The sequence below is a fragment of the Nicotiana sylvestris genome, chromosome 3 (assembly GCF_000393655.2).
Source record: "Nicotiana sylvestris chromosome 3, ASM39365v2, whole genome shotgun sequence".
NCBI classification, from domain to species: Eukaryota; Viridiplantae; Streptophyta; class Magnoliopsida; order Solanales; family Solanaceae; genus Nicotiana; species Nicotiana sylvestris.
Genome location: NC_091059.1, coordinates 23,775,729 through 23,795,241, shown reverse-complemented (window position 1 = coordinate 23,795,241; position 19,513 = coordinate 23,775,729). Strand labels below are relative to the sequence as shown.

Genomic DNA, 19,513 nt, shown 5'->3' with positions numbered 1-19,513 from the left:
TTCAGTTTTCAACAATGTTGATCAAATCCAAACAATGTTGAAACTTGACCGCAGTCACCACCTTTGTCAGCATATCAGCAGGATTCTCCGTAGTATGAATTTTCTTCACTGTGACTCCACTTTCTTCTATGATTTCTCGTACGAAATGATACCGAACATCAATGTGTTTCGTCCTTGCATGATACACTTGGTTCTTCGCTAATTGAATAGCACTTTGACTATCACAAAAAATTGTGATACCTTTTTGTTCAACACCAAGCTCCTTTAGCAATCCTTGAAGCCAAATTGCCTCTTTCACAGCCTCTGTAATAGCCATGTACTCTGCCTCTGTTGTAGACAAAGCAACTGTTGACTGCAAAGTAGACTTCCAACTAACTGGTGCCTTTGCAAAAGTAAACACATAACCAGTAGTTGATCTTCGTTTGTCCATATCACCCGCAAAATCTGAGTCACAATATCCAACTACAGACTGATTGTCTTCCTGCTCAAAAACTAACCCGACATCTACAGTATTATGAATATACCGTAGAATCCACTTCACAGCTTGCCAATGTTCCTTCCCTGGATTGTGCATATATCTGCTAATAACTCCAACAGCTTGTGAAATGTCAGGCCTTGTGCAAACCATTGCATATATCAAGCTACCAACAACATTTGCGTATGGTACCTTTGACATATACTTTCGTTCAGCTTCATCCATTGGCGACATAGTAGTACTTAGCTTAAAATGGGAAGCAAGTGGAGTACTAACTGGCTTAGTCTTGTCATCTATGCCAAAACGTTGAAGTACTCTCTTCAAATATTCCTTTTGAGATAAACAGAGTTTCTTTGAACGTCTATCTCTAATTATCTCCATGCCAAGAATTTTCTTTGCCTCACCCAAATCCTTCATCTCGAACTCCTTCTTCAGTTGAATCTTCAACTTATCAATTTCTTCCGAATTCTTGGAAGCTATCAACATATCATCAACATATAGGAGAAGATATACAAAGGAACCATCTTTAAGCTTGCGCAAATACACACAATGATCGTATTTGCTTCTCTTGTACCCTTGCCGCAACATAAACTCGTCAAATCGCTTGTACCATTGTCTAGAAGATTGTTTCAATCCGTACAATGATTTTTCAAGTTTGCACACCATATTTTCTTTTCCAGCAACTTTGAATCCTTCTGGCTGAGTCATGTAGATTTCCTCCTCCAAGTTTCCATGTAAAAACGCAGTTTTTACATCCATCTGAACTAGTTCCAAATCCAATTGTGCTACCAAAGCCAACATAATTCTAATGGAGGAATGTTTTACAACTGGAGAAAACACTTCATTGTAATCAATTCCCTCCTTTTGAGCATATCCTTTGGCCACCAATCTTGCTTTGTAGCGAACATCTACTTGGTTAGGAAATCCTTCCTTCTTTGCAAATACCCATTTGCACCCAATTGCTTTCTTTCCCTTCGGGAGATTGGCCAATCTCCATGTATGATTCTGATGAAGGGACTGTATTTCATCATTCATGGCAATCCTCCACTTATCTTCTTCTGAACTTTGGACAGCGTCTTTATAAGTAGTAGGAACATCATCAGCTACAATTGAGGTTGCACAAGCAACCGTCTCTATGAGACGAACAGGTTTCGTTATTGTTCTTTTTGGCCTGCTGGTTGCTATTGATTCAAGTTGTTGTTGAGGTTCCTGAGTTGGAATCTCCTCTACTGGCTCTCCTTCCAGAGGGTAATCTTCATTTGTTTCCTCATCTGCTTCTTGTGTAGGAAAAATAAATTTTCCCTCAAACTCCACCTGCTTAGAAGCACCTTCATTTTGTTTGGTATCTTCTGTTACCTTATTTACCATAGCAGATTCATCAAAGGTAACATCCCTGCTGAATATTACTTTCTTTGTCATAGGACACCATAAGCGATATCCTTTGACTCCAGAAGTAATTCCCATAAAAATAGCCTTCTTTGCCCTTGGATCCAATTTTGACTCTGTCACATGATAATATGCAGTTGAGCCAAACACGTGCAAAGAGTCATAATCTACAGCAGACTTTCCATACCATTTTTCAAATGGTGTCTTGCCATCAATAGCAGCAGATGGTAAGCGATTAATGAGTTGGCATGCATATGTAATTGCCTCAGCCCAAAATTCTTTGCCCAAGCCAGCATTGGACAACAACACCGTACCTTCTCCAGCAAGGTCCGGTTCATACATTCTGCCACTCCATTTTGTTGTGGTGTATGTCTAACAGTGAAGTGTCGGACGATGCCATCATTTTCACATACCTTATTGAAATGATCATTTTTGTATTCACCTCCATTGTCTGTGCGAATACACTTGATCCTCCTGCCTGTCTGATTCTCCACCATCGTCTTCCGTTTGAGAAAAATTCCCAACACTTCATCTTTGCTCTTCATTGTATACACCCATACTCTTCGGGAAAAATCATCAACAAAGGTTACAAAATAGTGTTTCCCACCCAATGAAGGTGTTTTGGAAGGACCCCAAACATCAGAGTGTACATAATCCAAAATGCCTTTAGTATTATGGATCGTTGTACCAAATTTAACCCTTGTCTGTTTCCCTTTGACACAATGCTCACAAAACTCCAAGTTGCAAGCCTTTACTCCTTTTAACAATCCTTGATCTGATAGAGTTTTCAAGGATTTTCCTCCAGCATGTCCCAAGCGCATGTGCCATAGCTTGGTTGCTTCTGCCTCTTTGTCGTCACTGGATGTCACTGTCGCTGTCCCAATAACTGTACTGCCACGATAGCGGTACATATTATTATTCTTCCGATTAGCCTTCATTACCACTAGTGCACCGGAGCATACTCTCATCACTCCATTTTCTGCAATGATTTTGAACCCTTTTGATTCCAGGGCTCCCACAGAGATGAGATTCTTCTTCAAATCCGGTACATATCGAACATCTGTCAATGTTCTGATCATTCCATCATGGTTCCTTAATCGTATTGAACCAATGCCATATGAGGTAAGAGGGCTGTTATCCGCTGTGTGGACGACTCCATATTCTCCTTCTTGAAATTCCACAAACCAGTCCCTGTTGGGACACATATGATGGCTACAAGCCGAGTCCATCAACCATATGTCTGATGATGTTAATGACTCTGTTGTAACTAATGAGAAGTCTGAATCATCACAATCAGCTACATTTGAATCCATAATGGCCTTTCCATTATTATATTTGGCCTTATTCTTCAACTTCGGACAGTCTTTCTTCCAGTGCCCTTTTTCTCGACAAAAGGCACATTCATCTTTGCTGGGTCTGGATCTTGACTTGGATCTTCCCTTCTTTGTCCTCGTTTGATTTTGAGGACGACCCCTCACAAATAGTGCTTCTCCTTCTCCGCCCTTCTGTTTTTCTCGCTTTCTTTGTTCATAGCTGTACAAAGCCGAACAAACTTCTCTGAGAGAAACTTCGTCATTTCCATGGAGTAGAGTAGTTTCAAGGTGCTCGTACTCATCAGGAAGTGACGCCAACAACATCAAGGCCAAGTCACCATCATCATAAGTTGTATCCATATTTTGCAAATCTGTAACCAACTTATTGAAACTGGTGATATGTTCATTCATCGTGGTACCAGGAACATAGGTGAAGTGAAACAATCTCTTCTTCATGTACAATTTATTTTGACTGTTTTTCTTCAAAAATTTATCCTCCAGTGCTTTCCATAATCTACTTGCAGAAGTTTCCTTTGTGTATGGATATTTCTGCTCTCTAGCAAGGTAGGATCGAATGGTACCGCAAGCAACACGGTTGAGAATCTTCCAATCTTCTTCTCCAATAACATCTGGTTTCTTTTCTTCAATGGCCAGATCTAGCCCTTGTTGAAAAAGGACATCTAGAACCTCGCCTTGCCACATCCCAAAATGCCCGGACCCGTCAAAAATTTCTACCGCAAATTTCGCATTTGACACAATTCTTGTCATAAGCGAAGATGCCAATGATGACGTATTGTTGACACTTGATGTAGATTCTTCTTGTTTATTATCTCCCATATTTGACACAAATATTATTTAATAGCTGACGACACAAATCAAGATTATTTCCTTTCTGATGTAGAAGATCAGACTAAGCTGCAACTACAGAGCATACTCAGACAGAACCTTGACACAGTTACCAAGATAAATCTTTTCTGATGTGGAAAGATCAGACTATGCTGCAACCACAGAGCATACTTAGACAGTACCTTGGCTCTGATACCAATTGTTGCGGAAGCCAAATGTATATAGTGTGAATAAGTCACAACTACTATACCAAAATTATGACAGCCACCAAATAATAAATAAGACAATAAAGCAACAATAAAGGGAACACCAGAATTTACGAGGTTCGGCTAATTTTGCCTACTCCTCGGACACAACCAATATTTTATTTCACTCCAAAAATACAAGTGAAATAATACTAAAGAGAGAAGATACAAATGCCTTAAACAGATGAGAAGGCAAATGAGAGGTGTGTTTAAATCCTAAACATTAAGCCTTCTTTTATAGGGGGAAAATCCCCCCAACTTTTGTTTTCCCACCGATGTGGGACAAACATTTTGCCAATTTCAACAAATCTCCACCTTGGCAAAATTCCACATCTTCAATTTTCTCTCAATAACAAATTTTGGTTGTGTCTTCATCTTCAATCTTCAGTGACAATTGCATATGAAAAAGAAAGTTCAGGTTGGAGCCACAAGGGAAAAGGATTAAAATAGCACGATCTAGTCAGTTTTCGAACTGGTCATTCAAAAATAGCCAGCATTTACCAAGTCAATAAAAATAACCGCTATTTTGCTGCAACAGAGACCTGTCCAACATAATATACTGGAGTTCGATGCACATGTGTATGAACTTCCAGCATATTATGTTGGACCGGTATACTTTGTTGGCTCCAGTATAATATACTGGAGACTGGAGCACTGATGCTCCAAACTCCAGTATATTATGCTAGACCGGTATATTATACTGGAACTCCAGTATATTAGATTGGAGTTCCAGTATAATCCAGTATATTATGCTGGAGTATTTTTCCGGATTTTGAACAATGTTTTCGTTCAGATTTATCTTTACATGAAAAGTGGCTAAATTTCGATTACCTTTGAAATTGTGGCTATTTTTGAATGACCACTTGTAAATCTGGCTATTTTTGAATGACCACTTGTAAATCTAACTATTTTTAAATTTCTTCCGGGAAAAGGTGCACACTGTAGCACTTAGTACAACATAGTTAATGTACAAAATAATTGTAACCTGACCCAAGCTCCTCAACTGCCCCTTATTAATAGTAGCAATAGGAAGGAGCATTTGCATCTATACTCGCTTTTTGGGTCACGTTTTAATTTGTGTCTGCTTTGCAAAAAAATTGCAAGCATACCCACTTTTTCACGTAACTTCAGCATACGGGGCTGAAGTAGCAAAGGCAATCACGCAAAACTTCAGCATTCAAGTAGACGGGACTGAAGTAGCAAGTGTGCTGAACCAAGTGCGCTGAAGTTTTTGTTTGTAATTGCTGAACTTAAGCATAGTAGCTGAAGTTTTGTTCTCTATTTGCTGAAGTTTTTGTTTGTAATTGCTGAAGTTTTTGTTTTTGTAACTGGCTAAGTTTTTGTTTTGTAACTGGCGAACTTCAGCTCTAGAGCTGAAGTTTTTGTTTTGTAACTGGCAAACTTTAGCTCTAGAGCTAAAGTTTTCTTTTTGTAACTGGCGAACTTCAGCTCTAGAGCTGAAGTTTTTGTTTGTAACTGGCGAACATCAATTCTAGAGCTCTAGGGGGCATGTTGTACCCACATGAAGTAACTTAAAACAACAGTAGCAGGAACCAAGAAACATCAACACATTACCAATCCAATTGACAACTGAAATCTCCAATTTCCGCCAGACCCAATTCACCAAACAACAATATAAAATTAATAATTAATTTCTCTTGTCCCATTTTCACATCAAAATTGTCCATAAAATTCAAGTTGCAAAACCAAGATAGAACCTTTACAGCTGAGGGTGTCGGCGAAAAGGAAAAATGATTGAAAATTTATAGGACTCACCGGAGAAATAAGAAGAAGTAGATAGGGATGAACCTTACTTCTGGAAAAAGAAAAGATAAAACTTTGAGGAGGAGAAGGAGGAGGAGAAAGGGGGCTGAAGTTGTTTAAAAAGTGGGTACACGTTAAAACTTTTTAAAAAAAAAATGGGTATAGTTTAAATGGAGGCGACCAAATAGGGTGTCCCGTGCAATTTTTATGAATAGGAATGAGAAAATGTTAGAGCGGTACAAATGCTATAGCAATTTCAAAAGTTTTACAGCAATACAAATATTATGGCATATTTAAAATCACATATTTAAAATATTATTTTTTTAATTAAATTTTATGCCAAGTCAAACTATAAAATAAAATAAATGTATTAATTAACTCTTTTTATTGTAAAACTTGTACTTGTACACTCCCTCTATATTATTTTAATTGTCGCTTTAGCTAAAAAAAAAAAACTTATACTTGTATACTCCATCCGTCTCATTTTAACTGTCGCCTTATCTAAAAAAAAATTATTCCAAAATAATTATAACTTCAGGAATTCAAGACTAAATTTATTAATTATTTTCAGTTATACCTTAAAAATAAAAAAGTGGTGATTTTTTAAATATTGTTCAATTCGCAAAAAGCATTTAATAAAAATAATTTAGTAAATTATATTTTGTATTCATTATTTTCTTAATGAGTGTGCGAAAAAGTTAACATATACTCTCCTGTTTCATTTTATGTGAATCTATTTCTTTTTGGTCTGTTCCAAAAAGAATGACCCCGTTCTAAATTTGAAAATAAATTTAGCTTAAATTTTCAATTCTACCCTTAACGAGAAGCTTTTATAACCACACAAATACTCTGGACTCCTTTTTAACTTGTTTAAAACTACAAATTCAAAAAGTCTTTTATTTTTTTTTAAAATGTCCAGTCAAATATGTTCACACGTAAATTGGAACCGATGGAGTAATAGTTAAAATGGGACTAAAGGAGTACTAAATATAGTACTAATAAACTAATTACTTCAGTATCACTCGACTGTCCTGGACAATGAATAAGGTTGAAATGAACCGATTTGAGACAGACATAATCATTTTTAGTTTTCTTTGACTTTATTGGGGCAAGTTTTTCTGTATGTGGGTACCAGAACAAAATGTAGTGAAAAATAGGAAAAAGTAAAGAAAAACAAAAAAGAATATTTCTCTGCTGATGAAAGTCTTATTTGGACTTCAGGGGTCAGTTCCGACAAAAGAATACTATAAGATATTTTTTTTTGCTTCTTCAGGTTGGAGTATTATTTTAGATATTTTAATCATAATTTAGTTTAATATCCTCCCTATTCATCGGAAAAACTGAAATTAAGATAATTGAATTGGATATGACGATCCTAATTTTTGTGTCTGAACTTGATTTTCTTCATTATTGATGTTGTGCAGGATTGAAGCATTCAGATCAACAGTGGTGAATGGTTCTGCTATTTTCTAAGTATCATTTATGAGGTTCTTTTCCCTCTATATAACCCTTGAATTTTTCCAGTGACAAATATTAGATTTTGCTGTTTTTCATGTTATTATTGGCTGCCTTGTCTAAGTCCATGTTTCGATTTGTGAACATTAACATAGCACATTGTCTCTCTTCATAATTAACTTCCAGTCTCTGCTGAGACTTCTTCTGCTTTACTTATTGATCATTGTAGTATTAGACACCAGAAAAAAAATTCTTTTTTCACTCAAGGAGAGGAACTCCAACTTTGGTGGAGTGAAGATTAGGTTGAGCAAATGGAATATCTTTATGTGCGGGAGGTGAAGGCTAGAGGTTTACCTACGAATGAGCTTACGGGTAGTCTTGATCCTTATGTTGAGGTTAGGCTGGGGGATAAAAAGTATACGACCCGCCATTTTGAGAAGACGTCAAATCCTGAATGGAATCAGACGTTTGCTTTCTCCCAAGATAGGATTCAGGCTCCTGTACTTGAGGTGACCGTGAAAGATAAGGATATTTCTGATGATGATTTTGTTGGTCGCTGTATGTTTGATTTAAGTTGTGAGATCCCAAAAATGGTTCCCCCTGAGACCTTGGTTCCTCAGTGGTATAGATTGGAGGATAGGAGTTGGTCGTCTAAAGACAAAGGGGAGTTGCTGTTGGCTCTTTGGATGGGTGCTCAAGCAGATGACACATTTCCTGAAGCTTGGAATTCAGATGTTTCTGCTGTTGATGTCCTTGCAAATGTAAGATCTAAGGTGTACCTCTTGCCAAAGCTTTGGTACCTGAGAGTTAATGTGATTGAGTTCCAGGACTTGACTCCAAGTGATATGTATAGGATCCGGCAACCGCAAGTTTTCATAAAAGCCATCCTCGGAAATCAGACATGTTGTACAAAGGTTTCCACGAGTATGACTATCAATCCCTGCTGGAACGAGGATCTAATGTTTGTAGCTGCAGAACCATTTGATCAGCTGTTGATTCTTACTGTGGAAGATAAAGTTTCACCTAACAAGGATGAGGTTCTTGGGAGGTTTGCGATTCGTTTGTCACATGTGGATATGAGGTTGGATGAGAAACCTGTAACCTGTAAGTGGTATGAACTTGAGAAGCAGGTTAAAGTTGGCGGTGAAAAGAAGAAGAAAGTCTGGTTTGATAGCAAGATCCTGATGAGTATATGTCTGGAGGGAGGTTACCATGTTCTGGAGGAGTCTACCTGTTACAGTAGTGATCTTAGACCAACCGCAAAGCAATTGTGTAAGTCCAGTATTGGCGTGCTTGAATTGGGTATTTTGAATGCTCAGGGCCTCAAGCCAATGAAGAGACAAGACGGGCAGGAAACTACAGATGCCTATTGTGTTGCCAAATATGGGCAGAAGTGGGTCGGAACTAGGACGATTACTGATAGCCTTTCTCCCACGTGGAATGAGCATTACACTTGGGAGGTATTTGACCCTTGCACTGTTATAACTATAGGTGTCTTTGATAATTGCCTACCGCAAGGAGGAGATAAACCTGAAGGTGCAAAGGACTTGAGGATTGGAAAGGTTAGGATCCGTATTTCCACTCTTGAAACAGGCCGAGTCTACACACATTCTTATCCACTAATGCTCTTTGATACTAGTGGGCTGAGGAAGACGGGTGAAATTTGCTTGACTATGCGTTTTATTTGCTCATCAGTTGAATATGACGTATATGTACTCTCGGCCACTGTTACCCAAGATGCAGTATCTTCATCCTTTAACAATTAAACAGGTTGACGACTTGAGGCACCATGCCCAGCAGATTTTCATGAGACTGAGTCGTGCTGATCCATCTTTGGGAAAAGAGGTAGTGGAATATATGTTTGAAGAAGAGTATTCTTTGTGGAGTATAAGGAAAAGCAGGGTTAACTTTTTCAGGCTTATGGGTATTTTAGAGGCTGTAGCAAAAAAATTTGATCAAATATGTAATTGGAGAAACCCCGTTACAACTTTTCTGATCCATATCATGTTCATCATACTGGTTCTAAATCCAAAACTTATCCTACCTGTTTTTTTCCTCTCTCTCTCCTTAATCAGTGTTTGGAACTACAGGTGGAGGCCGGTGCATCCTCCACTCACAGATACTAGTCTTTCCTGTGTTGATACTGCTCTTAAAGATGAATTATCTGAGGAATTTGATAGTTTTCCAACTTCATTTTCATCGGATATTGTTAGTATGAGATATGACCGTTTGAGAATGATTGCATGGAGAATTCAGACTGTGGTTGGTGACTGGGCTACTCAAGGGGAGAGGCTGCTATCATTGCGGAGCTGGTGTGACCCTAGGGCGACAGCCGTGCTTGTGATTTTCTGCTTGGTTGCTGCCATTGTAGTCTATATCACGCCTTTCCAAGTTCTGGTACTCTTTACTGGATTTTATACATTGAGACATCCGTGGTTACGCTTCAAGCTTCGTTCTATCCCACTTAATTTCTTTGAAAGGTTGCCTACCAGAAGAGACTGCTTGCTATGAGCTGTACCTTTGTCTGCTATCTGTTTTTCATTTTTTCCTATGCTATTTTCCCCCTTGTGTCCGGACTGAAAGAAAATGATGTGTAATACTAGAAAATAAGGGGCTTTTCTTCTTAACCTTTTATCCTCTTCGCCTAGTTCTAAAAATTAATACCTTTATGTATAAGATCAAGTCTTGTGAATTTTCGGTTTTTATGTGTTCCAAGTCTGTTGAAAGCTAGCTGTCTCATGCAACTCAATATCTCGTAGTCAGTTGGTTCTTTCTTTTAAAATGTGCATTCAGCTCTATATAAATGCTTTCTCTATTGAAGTTCAAATCTCTTTTCTGTTGACATAATAATGGGTTTCAACCGTGGACTATTGCTATCTTGTATTTTATATTTATGCGTCTCAAAATTCAAAACTAGCTTTTCTCTTTTTAAGTGTGAAATTATCAGTTCACTTGATACCGGCCTAAGTTGCTCTGACATGGCAGTTTAGGTGTCGCACCCGTGTCGACACGACACTAGTATAGGTGTGGGTATGAGATCCTTACTGGATATGGTCAAATAATTTTGCGTGCTTTGACCACGACCGACGAAAAATTCTAGACGAGATATAATTTAATTCCCGAAGTCAGAACCAAAACTAGGGTAAATTTGAACTAAAAAAACATACCTTATCTAGGAAATCAATCCTTTACTTATCTACAACTTGAGAATAAAAAAGAATCCACACTTTACAAGCTATACATAAGTATTCCATAAAATTTCTCATAATTTAGAGATATTTTTCTGTTTTTGAATTATTTTTAGCCGGATCCCCGCACACATATCTGTACTAAGATCCATATCCTCGAATCATATCCGATCTGTAGATCCGCACCCGTGTCCAAGCAACTTAAATATTGGCTCCGTATATGGTTGTTACACAGTTGAAAGGAGAAAAGGTTCAAAAGAAATTATGTCTGTCGATGTTATATCGTGAACTTAGATGGAAATGAGCATGTGAGACAAGGATCTCTTCCATGTATCTTTTACAGCCTATTAAGTTTCAAGATTTTGCGAGATCAGAACGGATAGATCTTTAATCAGATGTTTATTGGTGTGGAGTGCACCTGGTCAGTTTATCTGCTCATAATAACTTGTTATCAGCATTACTGTGCATAATTTTCCATGGAAGAAGAAGCACGGCCGGGAATCTGTATATACCTGTGTAGAAAGTGGTGGTATTCCAGTTTGTGGCCGAAGGTCGATTACATTAGGTATTAATCCAAAGAAAGAAGGGACGTGAAGAAAAAAATCCAAAATTTTTGTATGTATGAATTTTGGAAGCCTGAGAATGCTGTATGGGACCTTCATATTTCCTTTTCTTTTCCCCTTCTAGAAATGAAAGTGCTATATTATGAAAGTAGTTGATTGACCATCTGTTTGTCATTGTTCTAGCACATAATGGGTTTTGGAATGTTGCATAGAATTATGTGGTCTATGATTCCTCATTGTATCAGGTTCAGTTAGCCACTTGCGGGATCTTAAATTTGTGTAAAAGAGACTAGTCCTCAGTACTTATAGTGTTTAACACACAGGATTACAACATCCAGAAAATGTTGAGTTTTTGGTTTCCAGCATTATTCTGGTAATGATATGTAAAGGTCATGTACCCAAGAATGTCGCTTAGCGTTCGATTACATAGGTGAAAACCATGAGAAACTAAGGTTCAAATTTCAATAGAGACAAAAGACGCTAGATGATTTCTTTCCAGCTGCCTAAGTTTTGGTGGCAGATGTGCCCGAGTCAGAGGCAGATCTAGGATTTTTATAACTTGGGTGCACCATTAAAAAAATGAGAAAAAAGAAAGTATTAAATGGAAATTGATACCTACCCCTCTAGGTAAATAACTTAACATTCAATCAAGTGCATCATTTAGCCTCTTTGGAGCATGGGTGCCAGCAGATGATATTAGATAAATTTAAGAAAATATGTACATAAAATACCTATTGTGACGGAGAGACCATGAGTTCACGTGCCCCGTGAATTAGGCTATACATCCGCCCCTGCCCCGAGTTGTGCTAGTGGGAGGTCAAGAATTTGATGGAATAGTCAAGCTGCAACCAAGTGGACCCAAAAATGACAGTTATAGAAAAAGAAGAAGATATCACAAATCATATATAGTAGCATCATGCAAGAAATGCTGCTCAAGCAACTGCGGGAAATGACCATCAAAAGATTAGTTGCAACTTAAAGAATGAAACAAAAAATTTGTGTCTATGGGCATAGAGTGTTTCAGTCCCATGGACTATTGCTATCATATCTGATCTGAAAGAAAGATTTTGGTCTGGCAAATTCAAATTCAACACTGGTTAAGAGAGTTATGTCCTGTTGGATTTGGCTCGTTACCCCGAATCGAAAATGAAAGGAATTTTCCCAACCAAATGCTTTTTGCTGATTACTACTTTTCAGACCTCTCTGGAAAATATAGTAACAGCACAGACTGCTAATTTTCAGCATTTTAATTGAAAAATAGCCATGTTAATGGAGTACGAAACTGAAATAATGGTATTTTGGACCCAAAATACCATTATACAGTTAAAAAAAAGTTACATTTCTAACTAAAATGCAGTATAATATTACGTTTTATTAAAACATATTATAATACTGCGTTTTACTTCAATTTGGGCCCACCAATATTCCCTATTCTAAGGATAACTGACAATATTCGTTTTTTAAATATAAAACGTAGTATAATACTACATTTTACTAAAACGTTGTATTATACTGTGTTTTACATTAATTTTTGGGCCCACCAATAAGTGTTCTGCGGATAAATGACATAACAATAATTCAAATACATAAAGCGTGGTATTATACTGCATTTTACATAAAAAAAATTCTGCACCCCAAGCTAGGACTTGCCTTATTTAAAGGCGTTAGGATTTTATGAAAATCCATTCAAAACTTTCCTTCAAACTTCCGTTCATACTTCTCTTCTTGTTATCAAGCATTTTTTTTATAATGTCTGAAGAGCCAAAAATAAGGGTTTCATTATATTTGGAGGGGGGAGGTTGTAATGGAGAATAACTCTGTGAGTTATAGTTTACTTCCACAGTGTCATGTTAAATTGTCGCTTACAATGGAGTATGATAAATTGGTATCGTTGTTACGTAAAAAAATGAGTGTGCAGAAACGTTCGATGAACCTTAAAGTAACTAGTAGATTTCTGTATTCTGTGACTCTACAAGGGTTTGCTTATTATTCTGAGTTTAACATTGAAGATGATGAAACTTTTAGAGATTTTTTGCGGATTCCAGATGAATACAGGGAATTTATTGTAATAAAATTGTTGGAAATGTACGTCAAGGTTGAAGACGTTCCCAATAATGAGGGTGTGCATAGTAGGGATAACCCCCAGTCGTCGGGTGGTTATTCTGGAGCAGTTTTTGCCGGACAGATTCATGATGAAAGAGTTTGCCTTGATTTAAACTTGTCGCCACCGACAAATGAGCAACCACAAAATAATTTTTTGACTTTATATAATCCACAAGACTACTGGTAAACTTTAATTTTTCTATGCTTTAGCGATGTTTATTTTATGTTTGAATTGGATTTGTATTAACACTCACATTTTTTATAGGGGGTACCGTCCGAATATGTACAATATGCTAGCCCGACACATACTCCTGTACAGGTAGGCAAGAACAACAGCTCCCCAGCTGTATTAGGGTAACTCATCTAGCTGCTGAAGAAGATGAAGAAAGCGCATACTCACTAGATTTCCCTAAGTGTTCGGGAACAAGACACCCCCAAAAAGAAGAAACATCGTCAACCTTGTGTACCGGTGAATATGGAGATCCTCTGTCTCGCCGGTAATGTCGGGGTGCAATACCTCCATATGCTGTCTGATAGTTGTCACAGAAATGCGACTGCACCCTCTAACTGCAGCTTCACCCTGTGGCCTGAAACCAGTATACTACCCCATCAAATCGAAATACTGGGCACACGTCATAGTTCTCATATACTGGGGCAGTGCAACGACCAGTCCATCAACACGCAACCCATATAAAACCTGAACATCCTGATGCGTGATGGTGGCCTCTCCAGTGGGAAGGGGAAAAGTATGTGTCTCCGATCGCCACCGCTCTATCAACGCCGTGATGAGAGACCAGTCGAGCTGCAACTACCCAATCTAAAAAATTCTAAGGAAGCCTGTAGCACGCAGGCGATGGACTATGCGGGGATGAAAATCTCTCTCCCTCAAAAAGTCCCACAAGTCGTCCGGTCTCCTGGCGCGGAGAGTCTGATCCAATAAATGTCCCTCCCATATGTAGGTGGACCTATGGTCGCCCTGTAACACTAATATCTGATCTGCGGCTGGTCCAGGATGCACAGGCGGCAAGTCCATGTCGTCTACTGTAATTTAAACATATTAATTGTGTGTTTGTGTTATAATAATTAATAATTAATTATTTAATTGGACAAAGTAATTATCTATGCGTTCCAGGCTTGATATTTGAGGCCCAGTAGCACCAAGCTATCTTTAATTCTTATGTGTGTCAATTTCAAAAAATTTAAAATTTTGTTAGTTTAATAAATTAAATAATTAATTTTTAATTGGACCGAGTATATAACTATAGGTTCCACGCTCGATATTTGAGGCCCAGTAGCACCAAACTATCCTTAATTATTATGTGTGTCAATTTCAAAAATTTTAGAATTTTGTTAGTTTAATAATTATTTAATTGAACAGAGTAATTATCTATGAGTTCTAGGCTCGATATTTGAGGCCCAGTAGTACCAAGCTATCCTTAATTATTATGTGTGTCAATTTCAAAATTTTTAGAATTTTGTTAGTTTAATAAATTAAATAATTAATTATTTAATTGGACAGAGTAATTATCTATGGGTTCCAGGCTCGATATTTGAGGCCCAGTAGCACCAAGTTATCATGAATTTTTATGTATGTCAATTTCAATATTTTTAAAATTTTGTTAGTTTTATAAATTAAATAATTAATTTTTAATTGGACAGGGTATATAACTATGAGTTCCACGCTCGATATTTAATTTGACAACATATATTAATTTGTTAGTTCTGTAAGTTTGTTTTATAAATTAAATAATTAATTTTATAAAGGGTAATTGGATAGAGTTTGTAGTTAGTAAATACTTAAACTATAGAGACTCTACGCTAAAAGGCTCTATATTTTACTACGCTAAATGACTCTATATTTTACTACGCTAAAAGGATCTATATTTTACTACGCTATAAGACTCTATATTTTACTACGCTAAAAGGCTCTATATTTTACTATGCTAAAAGACAACTATTCTTTAAGAATAAATAATCTAAACTAAATAAAAACAACAAACATATGATCATAACATTCACGAAATTACATATAAAACAATAAACGATATTTGTGAACAATTTCATTAAAAATAAAAATTATTTCTCAACTTTTAACTATTTTTTAAAATACTAATAATTTAATCCGAGTAAAAATAACATATAAATTTAATCGTAAACATAACACAAATCAATGTGGAAACACATTCAAGAAAACAAATATGCATATGCTCTACGAGTTTCGACATAAACTAAATCGGAATATCTCGATTTATTATGTTTTTTGAAATGTTGGAAATTTGAAATTTTGAGCCCGAAAGAAGGAATCCACAATAATCAAAGGCTCGGGTTATATGCGGGACCTACGCTCTTCACTTTTTGTGTGACGAGTGGGGCCCAAGGAATTTTTTTAATCGGAGGGGGGGACCAGCAGAAATTGGGGGGGGGGGGGTTAAAATTGAACACTAATTATGTCGTGGGGAAGAAGAAGGGGTTATATTTTTTTATAGGAAAACGTAGAACTATACTGCGTTTTCCTATAAAATAAACAAATTATTAAATAAAACGTAGTATTATACTGCGTTTTAGTTAGAAATATAACTTTTTTTAATTGTATAATGGTATTTTAAATTTAAAATACCATTATTTCAGTTTCGGACTCGTTTTAACTTCATGAATCATGACTATTTTTCTATTATAGGAACTAAAAAGTGGCTATTTGTGAATTTTTTCTCCTCGAAATGGCTTCACTTTTACCTACAAGGTCCACTATAATTTGAGCTGCTCAGTCCTTTTCCATGCTGGGCGAACTCACTTACTGTTACAGGGATAGCCATTATTTGGGTTTGTATTTAAAGCGTAGCCAGTCAATAAAAAAAGGTAACTTTCTTATCTTCTTCTCTTTCTCGCTTCTTCTATTGCTTCTCTTTTTCTTGTCTTCTTCTTCAACTCCCCTTAATTTTTTTTCCACTATGATAGTGTTTGGTACGAAGGAAAATATTTTTCAAAATATATTTTTTAAATTTTTTATATTTGATTGGCTTAAATATTTTCCTCATGAAATTATTTTTATCCAATTAGAGAAAAATATTTTTCCTATTAAAAGAAGGGAAAATATTTTCCAAAATTCTTTTTCAATTTATCCCAATCTATTCCCCATCTCCATCAATTCCCACCAACCCACCCCGACACCCCCACCTACCCACCCCACCCTCACCTTCGCCACACCCCAACCCTAAATAAAAATATTATTAATTGTATTTTCTTTTCATGTTATACATAAAATATTTTTTTCATTTTAACAAATGAGTATTTTCCTTTTATGATATAAACAATACTATATTTTTTTCATTTTAACAAAAGAAGTACTTTCTTTTCATGATGTAGAAAAAATATTTTCTTTCATTTCAATAAAATGATGTAGTAAAAAGTATTTTCTTTCATTTCAACGAAATAAGTACTTTTTTCATGTTGTAGAAATAGTACATTCTTTTTCAACAACAAAAAAGGATTTTTTTTAATTATGGAGCACAAAGTTCAACATTGTTTTTGCACAAAAAAGTAAAGCACAACATTAGTTACTTTGGGGTTTGTGTGAATTTTTAGAAGAATAATTAAATTCTTGAATAAAATAGAGTCCTTAAAACATTAGGTATTTATGGGGAAGGGGAAGAGGAGAGGGGAGAGGGGGAGGGGGAAGGGAGAAGAGCACAGGAAACATGGGGACTTGGGGAGGAGGGGGGGAAGGGATGAGGAGAGTAGCATAAGAGATTATTTTCCTAAAAAATATTTTTACACTCTCTAACCAAACCCTAGAAAAAAAATTCATTCACCACTCAAACAAGAGAAATAAGTGATAAAATCACTCATTTTTCATGAAAATTTTTCATGTAACACCGAACAAACCCTATATATAACCCGCACTAATAATTAAAAAGTTGATACAGATTCCATCCATGTACACATCCAATAATGAAAAAAAGTTTTTGCGAGGGGTGGTAATTTTAGCCCAAACTCATCCAACTTGCCCAAACTGTCCAGAGATTAATGGGTTAGGCTGGAAACATTTTAGCTCATTTGGGCTGAGCCCAAGTTAACTCATCATTTTTTATAGCTCATTCTGCCCCATGAAGCAGGCTAAATACAACTCATGAAGCTCACCCCCAAAATAAGTGTATCTCAACCCAATTGAAGGCTTATCTGAAAATTTACTTAGTTGCCCCATCATTAGTTTATGTATCTAAGTTGAAAAACGAGAATCAAAGTATCTAAGTTTTAATGTAAATATGAATAATATTGTAAATGAGTTGTGGTGAAATTTATTTATTTAGAAATAATATAAAGATATATTTCACCTAACAAACTTTAAATACTAATTTGTTATTTAATAAAAAATATTAATAGAATTTTTTTGGAAAGGAGAGAGTATTTCTTATGTGGGGAGTAGGGCTTCTTGTATTACGTTGTAAAGAATAAAAAATAACTTTATAAATAGATATAAATCAAAGTTTGTACAAAAAATTATATGGGTTGATTTTCTCTAAAATACTTTATCAACAAAGTTTTTTGAGAATTTCGTGTGGCCGGAAGACTCTTTTCTAAATGAATTCGGAAAAGGTCTAAATATACCCCTCTACTTTCAAATATTATTTACTTGTACCCTTCGTTATACTATTGGGTTATCCATACCCCTACCGTCATACTATTGGGTTATCTATACCCCTATTGTCATACTTTGAAACAAAAATACCCCATTTTTGGATAGAGTGCCATGTGGCAACACCAGATTAAAACGATTCATTTCTTTTTTTTTACCCGACCCGTGTTTAAAAAAACCCACAACCCGACCCCTATTTTCATTTTTTCCAGTTTCTTTTTTAAAATTCCAGTTTTTTAACGAAATATTTTGTTAAAAAGCAAAAAATTATTTTTTTTGTTTTTACAAATTTGTTTTTCCAGTTTTTACAAAACAAAATTCTTTTAAAAAACTGAAAAATATATTTTTCAAAAAACAAAAATATTTTGTTGAAAATAATTTTTTCAGTTTTTAGAAAACGAAAATATTTGTTAAAAAATGATTTTTTTCTATTTTTACAACAAAAAAAAAATCAGTTTTTACAAGTTTGTTTTCCAGTTTTTACAAAAAGAAAATCTTTAAAAAAAAACTGAAAAATGAAGAAAAAAAAAACATTTTTCAAAAGCGAAAATAGTTTGTTGGAAATATTTTTCTCAGTTTTTAAAAAACGAAAATATTTTGTTAAAAACTGAAAATATTTTTTTTTTATTTTTACAAAAAAAAAATATTTTGTTGAAAAAATGATTTTTAAGATTCTTCAGGAATTCTCATATGTTGCTTGTTCTCATAATGAATTGATTATACCAGCTAAAGTTGGGACTAAGACCCCTGATTCTGAAATATATAAAAAGTGAATATGGGTCCGTTCACCTATCATGTGAACTACTTATAGGTGCATATATGAGATGGTTACATGTGTAATTATTGTCAACCTGCAGTTTGGCATTTGGAATTGCTTTTCTCGATTAAAAGCATAATTTTCAGATAATGAAATCAAGACAGTTCATCTTGATAATGCTGGTTTATATCCAAGCTGGTTTAGTATTGAATACCTCCTATTAATGGCTAAACCATTGCTTATGAGAACAAAGCTTCATGTGTTGGTCTAAGATTTTCTAAATTGCATATAACAACACTTGTATGCATCAGATCAACAATATATGATAAGTCATCCCTTCACAATTGTTTTAGGATCAGAAACCAAATATTTTTACTATCTTTTGTTGCGTGGTATATGATTAATTTCTCTATCATAATACACAAAGATATGTTTTCCAAAGATGATTGGGGATATATGTTAGTTTTTCTAACATTTGGGGATGGAATAAACAGTTGAAAAATATGTTATATGAATCGAATTATCATGATCCTCACTTAGAAGATAATTCAAGTCGAATGCCAGAAGCATTTGCTGATCCAAAATTAAATATCATATTTCAGCTGCAAATGCTCCTATTAAAATTAAAGTCCCTGAAGGATAGAGTTTACTGTACGCATGAAGCGTGGTAGACCAATCGGTTCCAAAGGTAACAATCCTTGAAAAATAGTAGGAGCTAATGATCAAAATGAGGAGGAAATAAGCTCTAGAAGAGCCCACGACATAACATTTCATGAAACTCCCGA

At 35.7% G+C, this 19,513-nt stretch overlaps 1 pseudogene; it reads left to right on the top strand.

The window, feature by feature from the left end:
* The first annotated feature begins 6,978 nt into the window (after window positions 1–6,978).
* LOC104244009 (FT-interacting protein 3-like) lies at window positions 6,979–10,176 on the top strand (annotated as a pseudogene).
* Window positions 10,177–19,513: the final 9,337 nt, after the last annotated feature.